The sequence below is a fragment of the Myotis brandtii genome, unplaced genomic scaffold, assembly GCF_000412655.1.
Source record: "Myotis brandtii unplaced genomic scaffold, ASM41265v1 scaffold1271, whole genome shotgun sequence".
In the NCBI taxonomy this organism is placed as follows: Eukaryota; Metazoa; Chordata; class Mammalia; order Chiroptera; family Vespertilionidae; genus Myotis; species Myotis brandtii.
The window spans coordinates 77,771-87,895 of NW_005354472.1; the positions used below are offsets into that span (position 1 = coordinate 77,771).

Sequence of the window (10,125 nt, forward strand, 5' to 3'; positions counted from 1 at the left end):
AGCTTTGATTGTTGTAGGTAACACTGGGAGGATTTGACCTCCAGGCCAATTGGCTGTGAGAATCAGCTGTGTCGGCAGTGGGAGAACTTCTGTGCTGGAGACACCCCTCCAGGGCAAGGCTTGCTTCAATGGGGCTTTGGTGCTCACTCAGTATCTGGCATTTTTTAGATGCACAATGAGAGGTTAGTGAATTTAATTGACTAGCATTTGTGTCACCAATAAGCTCATGGTCAAGAGAAAGTTGCAAAGAAATCATTACGCACTTATCATTGCATACATCTATGTTCTTGGAACTGTTTTAAACATTTGACACACATTTACATTGTCATTCACTTCTCTTAATTGCTAAAAAACTCAGACCATGAGACGAGTCAATGTCAAAACCCAAAAATGAGGTTTAAATTTAGCACTATCATCACAGTGTATGCTATTTGCCCTACTGTTCAGATATAGTAGAGCTGACATAGTGCATGAACAACTGAATGGGTGATTGAAGAGTAGATGCCCAATGCCCTGCTGTAATGCACTTTCTAGGGCAACACAAAAAATGACTCATGAATCTTTGCCCTGGCCGTGCTTCTGAGTAGTATGTTTGTCTACAACAGCATGAGCACCATCAACCACCAGGCCCTGGAGCAGCTGCAGTATCCTTCCAGGAACCCAACCATCACGTGTCATGGAGGCTATCGGAACGTAACTGACACTCTTTTGTTGTTGTTTTCCCTCATGTTCATATTCATGAATGAGGAAAAAGGGACACAGGGTGAATGGGAATGTTAATAAAAATGATTTCTGAGTGAGATCTAGAAATTTTGGTATGGTGCACTTCTCATTCTTTAGCTAAGATCCCAGCTATGTGACTGAACTAACAAAGCTAATCAAGACAAAGTCATCTCCCAGCTCTGGTGAAGGAGATGACTCAGCCAAGTTTGCAAGTTTCTTTCCAGACTTTGTTTGGGTTACACGGGATTTCATGCTGGAGCTGGAGTTAGATGGACGCACCATCAGTGAAGATGAGTACCTGGAGCATGCTTTGAAGTTGGTTCCAGGTACCAGAGGATGATCTAGGTGGTAGAGGGTTCAGTAGGAGGTGGGATTAACTGAGTCATTCAGCACTTAAGGTCAATATAATCTTTATTTTTTATTTCAGTGAGGCCCGTGCTAATGGTGTTATGGGTATGAGAGATGGGTATGGTTTTAATTGTTATTATTACTAAAAATAGTCCAGTGACCATGATTTAAGCTGGCTAAGGAAAAGAGAACCCAACTTTAGACCAAAGATTTTAGGATATTTGACACCATGAAAAAATTTTGAGGATAACAACCAGTGCAAAGACTTCCTAAGGCTCAAATACTTGTGTTTCTGATTAAGTTTAGTGCTCTTCTGCTACTAATTATAGAAAAATGCCCATCACTATGGATGATGGTTAACACAGAATCACAAAGTTACCAAATGACTTTATTTTTTAAATATATCTTATGTAGTCTCTTTTAATAGCCTGCATAGTTACATCATATGTATATATATAAAATGTTTCCCAAAAATTTAACATATCCTTCCAGTAAGACTGTCAAATCCTTCATTATCTCATTATTATAGCTTCACTATCTTCATTATATAGCCCACTGGTCGGCAAACTGTGGCTCGTGAGCCACATGCCGCTCTTTGGCCCCTTGAGTGTGTCTCTTCCACAAAATACCACGTGCGGCCGCGCACGTATAGTGCGATTGAAACTTCGTGGCCCATGCACAGAAGTTGGTAATTTGTGGCAGAGCCACACTCAAGGGGCCAAAGAGCCACATGTGGCTCGTGAGCCACAGTTTGCCGACCACTGCCATAGCCTATTATCATGTTCATATAATACATTCATTATACAGAACATATTTAGCCAAGAGGAAAATGAGTGGTACCTAGAAACATGTCCATTTTTGCTAATTTAATCATTTATTTATTCATTCTAAAATTATTTATTGAACAGCTGATATAAACCCAGAATTACTCCGTGTGACATTGTCATGTCCAATATAATCTGATTTAGAGAACAGGTGAAGTCTCAAAATGACATTAGTTTAACCTTACTTGTCGATGTTATCTGCTAAAACATCTCTGAACATATGTATATTTTATTTTTTCTCCATTCAAATCCATTTATTGCAGATTTTCTGAATATTTATGTAATCAAAGATTCCCTTAAAAACCATATAAATTCTCCCCAAGCAAATTTTCTATGTACACTCATTCTCTCTCTCTCTCTCTCTCTCTCTCTCTCTCTCTCTCTCAATGAAGTTTATGGAGAACATAATTTTATCTGTCAATACCAAGTTAGGAATTCCTGCTTTGGTTTTTCTAATCTTTATTGTTGAAAGTATTACAGATGTCTAATTTGTTTTTGGTTTTTGTTTGTTTGTTTTTTCCATTGACCTCCTCCACCCCAGAACACCCTTCTATTACCTTTACCACTCTATTGTCTGTGTCCGTGGGCTATAAATATATGCATATACGTAAATTCCCTGGTTAATCTCTCCCCACCTAAGCCCCACTCCAGTTGTGTGTATTTTTTACTCTGATTTTTAGAAGTTGTTCTTATTATTGTCTGTCCTCATTATATTTTTCCTAGCAATATCATAAATTTCCATATATCTACCAGTAAATATTTGACTGGTACTTTGGAGCCCATATTATATTTCTGACATGAGGACTATAATTTCAAAAGTATTTCTGACAATTGTGGGGATTACCCTATCATTCAAAAATATCTAATAAATAGTCAAGCCATTGGAATTCATGGAAAGACTAAGAAAAACAATCATAAATTTCTTCAGATGGGATAACTGCGTCCTCTTCTTCCTCAGAAGTACTTCTTTTAATCCTGGTCTGGACATAAACACACACACACACACACACACACACACACACACACTCACAAATCTATGCTTTGGGAAGATTATCATTATGTTGATTTGATGATTAAATAGGAGATATGCAACGTCCTTTTCTGAAGACTGTCTTACCAATCACTGCCCTTTTTTCTTCTCTACAGGGGAGGATCCCAAAATCCAGCAAGCCAACATCCCTAGAGAGTATATCAGGAAGTTCTTTCCAAAACGAAAGTGCTTTACCTTTGACCGACCTATAACTGACAAAAATTTATTATACTGTATGGATGGGGTGTCAGAAAACCAACTAGAGTGCAGTTTCCAGGAGCAATCCAAAAATTTCTGTAACTATACCTTCACAGATGCAAAAACCAAGACTCTCAGAGAGGGAATTATTGTCAATGGATATCGTGAGTGCCCATTGTTACAGCATGTTTCTCTGCAGTTCATTGTGTGTGATTGTACCCAGGGTTTTTCAGCAGTTTTGTTTCCTTCTCTATGTGATGTGAAAAAGGTATAGATACATGCCACAGATAAAAATGCATGTTTCTTCATAAAAGTTTTCCAATATGAGGGATTGTTGAAGGCTATTGTGTCTCATGAAACTAATACGCTAATGACATAAGCACAAGCTGCTGTTAAGGAGAGGAATCTGCATGATGAGAAGACCAATGAGATGAGTGTGTCTTGTCGAGGATACACAAGATATTTTGAGAATTTACCCCTGTTAGAAAAAATATTTAGCAGAATATAAAGCTCTGAATGCTCATTAGAGTTTGAGAAGAAAAGTTAACTATAGCCTATGATTTTTAAATAAATTTTCATTGGAAAATTTTTCCCACAAATTATATATTGACCTGTAAAATAAACTCTCTTTTTAATTTTACTTCAATTGGGAAATGTATCTAGGAGACCCTTGAACATAGTGGCTGAGATCTTTAAGTTTATATTATCATGTGATAAATGTGAGAACCATAAAAGGGAATGTATGTAGGAGACACTGTGATGTTATTACAAAGAAGTGGATTTGTGGAATAAAAAGGAAGAGGAAACAAGGATGAAGATAAGGATGAAGATAGGGAGGAAAAGAAAAAGAGAACCGAGAAATTTTCATTTCAATAAAAATTTTGTTACTACTAGAATGCTGATCTCTAAAGTTTATAAAACATGAGTGAGAACTTCCTGTCCACTCCCTGAATATCTTGTGTCATTCAGGTCTGGGGACTCTGGCAAAGGCCTATGTGGATGCCATCAACAGTGGAGCAGTGCCTTGTTTGGAAAATGCAGTGACAACTCTGGCTGAGCTTGAGAACTCAGCAGCCATGCAGAAGGCAGCCAACCACTACAGCAAGCAGATGGCCCAGAGAGTGAGCTTCCCCACAGACACACTGCAGGAGTTGCTGGACCTTCATGCAGCCTCTGAGAGGGAAGCTATTGCAGTCTTCATGGAGAACTCCTTCAAGGATGACAACCAGGTATTCCAAAAGAAGCTTATGGTAATATGTCTTAGCATATATCCTTCTTAATTCCTGTTCTTCTGGATTGATGTCCAGACATTCCCTTTTTGACTCATAGTCCATGAGTTTTCCATTGTAAAAGAGCTTAAATTCATGTGATTGACTATAGTCTATAGTGGTCTATAGACTACTACTTATTCTTTTTCTGAACAATTGGCTCCTTCTTTCTATTATGGAAATTTGTTTGTTCACAATTCTTCAGTCGAGTTCCTATCACAAGATGTATGGGTGCTCTGTTCTGTGTACCAAAAGCTTCAAACAAAGATGGAAATGTTGTACACCTGAAACTAACATATCATAAGGAAGGTCATGGGAACTGCTCCTACATATTCAAGACAGTAATGGTGCGTTGTATACTTATCTTGTTTCTAATATCTTTGACTACCTCTCTGCCACCAACTGGTGAAAACTTTCTTTTAAAGAGCTGATGTATTTAGGTGTGCACAGTTGAGTAATCTCCATTTCTTAATGTCAACCTGTGCCATATAATAATCTAATCATGGATCAATATTAAGTGTATTCACAGCCCTAGGGACTGTAGCGTATGGACACCAGGACAGAGAACTCTTGAGAACAGTATAATTCTATTTAACATAAGCATATTCATCTTGTCTTTGAATCTGTCATTGACCATCCTGTAAGTTAAAAAACTCTCACTTCACACCCTAGTCAGTTTGGATCAGTGGATAGAGCATTGGTCCATGGACTGAAGGGTCCTGGTTTGATTCCCAATTGATGTATCTCTTTCACATTGATATTTCTCTCTGTCTCTTACCCATTCCTTCCACTCTCTTTCAAAAAATCAATAGGAAAATATCCTTGGGTGATGATTAACAAAAAAAACAAAAACAAATAAGAAAACCTCTCACTTCATAAGAAGAAAACCAACAAGATTGTAATTTTTCAAGTATAACAAAAAAATTACTGTTCCTTTCATTTTGCACAATTAAACCTCATTGAAATAATTCATGAGGAGTTCAAAACTCTGTTCAGTGACCACTTACTTCACTAGTGTACAGTTTATTTAATGTGTATGTATTTTTACTTATAGCAATCCAAATTTGCAGAGGAAAGACTACTTCCAGTCATATTGAACTTTCCATTCCTCATTGTCGATGGATGGACCTCTGTTAATACTACGACTGATAAAGGAACCATTGATAATACTGGATGGCATATTTGGAGGTTGCTAACAGAGTCTAACTTAAAACTTCTCATGAAAAGAAAAACAATTTTTGTTACTACATAAGGTGACAGATAATAACTAGACAGTGGGGTGATCATTTTGCAATGTATACAAATATCAAATCATTATGTTGTACATCTGAAACTAATATAATGTAATATCTCAGTTATAAGTCAATTTAAATAATAAAGGAACCATGGAGTTTGTGTCTACAAACCTCATCATTTCACAAATGTTCAGCCTGAACCGAAGAGAATTAAGGAAATTCCCACAAGTCACACAAAGAATTGGTCTTAACTGAGACTAAATTAGCTTCTTGATGCTGCTCTATGATTCCATGCTCCAGACCACCTGTTTCTTCCAAGAGGATCACAGTTGGGTCTTCCCTTTTAAGAGCCTCTTTTCTTTGTACTTCTCAATATTCCCTGGCAGGGCATCATAGAGAAAAAGAAGGAGTATTTCTTGCTGCAGAATGAAGATGAATCTGGAAAATATTGCCAGGCTCAGCTTAATCAGCTCTCAGAATCCCTGATGGAAAGTATTTCAAGAGGAATGTTCTCTGTGCCTAATGGATATAGGCTCTACTTAGAAGCAATAAACAAGCTTGAACAGTACTATACCCTGGTGCTCAGGAAAGGAGTGAAGGTGAGGAATAAAAAGAGGGGGGAAGACCAACAGAGGAGGTCACAGAGTCTTTGTGTATCCTTTTGAAAATCTAAGATCATAGGGCCATTTGTGAAGAGAGAGCAAAGCATGGTGATATCCATACATCTTTATCTTCTATATCCACAATTAGCTAAATACTCAAATAAACAAGAAATCTTTTATCCATATATAAGATTTATTATCAGGAATGTAGATAAAAGAGAACATGCTTTTCATTTAGGAAACAATGTAATAGTTTTGCACTATGTATAACTGATACATAATTTAAAAAACAATATTCTCAAGAAGCTTATAATATTACCTAAAAGGGAAATATAGTCAATTGGATGTGGGGGATAATGGTTATCATACAAGTATACACTAATAGTGATAAAAATGCTGCTGGTGATGGCAAGTATATATTGAACACACATTTTCTAAACCAAGTATATTCCTTGGTGCTCTGTTTTGATTATCAATTCAGTCTTCAGAATAGTATGAATTTAGGTACTACTGTCATCCCCATCATACAATTGAGAAATGATATGCACTGAGAAGCTAATAAGTGACCTAAGAACACACAGCCAGTAAGTGGTGGAGGTGTCAGAGTAGGTATATGTATGTGGCATCCAGTCAGATCTCAGAAGGAAGTTCAGCAAAGCTTCCTGGAAGAGGAGGTAGAAGCTACAGGTTGAGCAACCTCTGAATGTCAAACAGTTGTCTCTCAACTAAAATTAGCAGCATGATGTTTGCAATTTTTTTTGTTTTCTTAATCCTCACCCAATGATATTTTTTCCATTGATTTTTAGAGAAAGCGGAAGGAAGAGGGACAGGCAGAGAGAGAAACATCAATTTGTCTGTGAGCCAGTGTTCTTTCCACTGAGCCAAATTGGCTAGGGCTGATGCTTGCAATTTTGTTGAACCATAAAGTTTATAAAGAACAAATAAACTGTGAAGACAATGTTTTTTTCGACAAAGTGATTCAATTTGTGCTTAATTATAGTAAGAGTGATTAGCATGATTCTTAACTGGAATCAATATTTGAAATCAGGCATATTGAGTCTAGACTAGAGACACATTAAATTGTATAATGAGATGCATTTTACAATGAGGGGATATCAGGCGGCTTATGTTCAGGATAGACTTGTTCTTTCTCACATACCTCACCCTTCTAAACATCCTCGGTCCTATACTATTGCTCAAGGGTTTTCTTTGGTTTGGGGATAGGGTTTGGGGAATTGTGAACTTAGGACAAAGATAATGGAAGTGAACAAAGCCATGGGACACATTGATCATCACTTCTGCCAAGTAGTCTATTGCTCATGGGCTGGCAGCAAATAAGGGAGACCTGGGACAATTGACTGAAAGGTGCAGACAGAGCACAGTTCTTAGTGGCTGTACTTGATTGGGTGGTGGCTAATGGTCTGTGGGCACAGATGGGACTCTGTGATACTAGTAGAATAAGTACTTGCCTCTGTGCAAAATGGATTTATGTGTGGATGCTTTACCCTCCCTTTCTACAAAATTTTTCTGGGTAATTACTGTCCTGTCCACAGGCCACTCACCTCTTTCTCTTCTACTCTCCTTCCTTAGTCTATTTTTCCTCCCACAGTTCAGTGAGTAGCTTCTATAGTCATACAAAGGGGAGTATTAACTCAAACTTGAAATAAATTTATTTTTATTCCTCTGAAACACATAACTATAATCCTGTAAAACTTAAACTAGACTATTGTTCTCTCTGCCTTTCTGATTTTGTGTTGGAACAATATTTTGAGGTGAAAATTGAATGTTGACCCTCAATTCACACCTACTCAAAAATAAAATTGAGATGAATCATAGTCTTTTTAAAAATATATTTTTATTAATTTCAAAGTGGAAGGGAGAGGGAGAGAGGGATAGAAATATCAATGATGAGAGCCTGCAACCTGGGCATGTGCCCTTGACTGGAATCAAACCCAGGACCCTTGAGTACCCAGGCTGACACTTTATCCACTGAGCCAAACCAGCTATGGCTGAATCATAGTCTTAAATGTTAAAGTTAATATCTAAAAGAAAGCTAAAAGAACAGAAGAAATTTTTCCTCTTGGGGGAGATAAAAGTTTCTTAACACCGTATAAAATGCACTCTACATATAAGAAAAACAATTGTTAAATTAATCTTCATCAGTTTTAAAATATCCCATGGCTATTATCAACGATACAAGAGATAACAAATGCTGATGAAAAGGGAACCCAGTGCACTGATGATGAGACTGAAATTGGTGTTGCCACTATGAAAAACATGAAGGTTCCTCAAAAATTAAATATAAAGCTACCATATGATTAAGCAATTCCACTTCAGGGTATTTATCCAAATAAAACAAAATGTTAACTCAGAAAGATAATATGTACTCTTATATTCATTGCAGCATTATTTACAATAACCAGGATACAAAAACACTCTAAGGCAATGGTTCTCAACCTTCTAGCCCTTTAAATATAGTTCCTCATGTTGTGACCAAACCATAAAATTATTTTTGTTGCTACTTCATAACTGTAATATTGCTACTGCTATGAATCATAATGTAAATATCCGATATGCAGGATGGTCTTAGGTGACCCCTGTGAAAGGGTCGTTTGACTGCCAAAGGGGTTGCGACCCACAGGTTGAGAACCGCTGCTCTAAGGGTTCATCAACAACTGAATGGATAAAGAAAATGTGACTTGACCCGAGTGGCTCAGTTGTTGAGCATTAACCTGTGAACCAGAAGGTCACAGTTTATTTCCCTGTCTGGACACAGCCCCAGGCTGTGGGTTTGGTCATCAGTGCAGGGCTCTGGGAGGCAGCCAATCAATGATTCTCTCTCATCACTGATGTTTCTATCTCTCCTTTTCCCTTACTCTCTGAAATCAATAAAAATATGTGTGTTTTTTTTTAAAGAAAATGTAGTATCCTCTATTTATAAAGAGGGAATATGCAAATTGACCATCATGCTGTCACAAAGATGGTGAGGCTCACAGCAGAGGAGGGGGAGAGGGATTGTTTCCATAACACAAGATGGCAGCACCCACAGCAGAGGCTGATTCCCGTTACGAGCCTTAACAAACAATCAGCAGGGACTTGAGGCTGCACCCCCACCCAGTGGGGCTTGACAGGGAACCTGAGGCCACATCCCCAACCTGGCAGGACTTGACAGTGACCTCGGGCTGTGCCCCTCGCCCAGCGGAACTTGACAGGGAATCTCAGGTCGTGCCCCCAGCCAGGCAGTGCTTGCCGGGGCACCTCAAGGCACGCTGCTCACCCTGGCACCGGGCCAAGGGACCTGAGGTCACACCCCCTGCCCTGGCACTGGGCCAGGGTACCTGAGGATGTGTTGGGTGACCTGAGGCTGCACCTCCCGCCCAGTGGGGCTTGACAAAGGTGGGGCCGGCCGGGTCTGGATCTTGCCCAATGGGGGTGGGGCCAACTGGGTCTGGGTCTTACAAGATTTTGAGGCTCCATGGGTAGGCGAGGACTTGACTCTAGATCCCGCAACGTGCCCCAGGCTCTGACATGAGGAAGATTTTCATATATATTTTACTAATTTTCTTTCATCTCTCACACTTCTATTATAGAGAAAGGGCAAATAGCAATATTAATCTATTTCTTCTAATTAATCTCCTTTTAATGTGCAAGAATTTCATGCACAGGGCCAATAGTACATATATAATAGAATATTACTTAGTCATAACTAAAAAAAGAAATCTTCCATTTGCAGCAATATGGATGTACCTTAAGAGCATATACTAAGTCAGAATCAAGAATGATGAATACCATATGATACTCACTTACATGTGGACTCAAAAAAACCCAGCCAATTTTATTGAAAACATATTTTATTGATTTTTTACAGAGAGGAAGGGAGAGGGATAGAGAATTAGA

General features: G+C 38.4%; 1 pseudogene; it reads left to right on the top strand.

Annotated features, from left to right (window-relative positions):
• LOC102245661 overlaps positions 1–10,125 on the top strand; it is a 26,215-nt pseudogene that overhangs the window by 11,439 nt on the left and 4,651 nt on the right.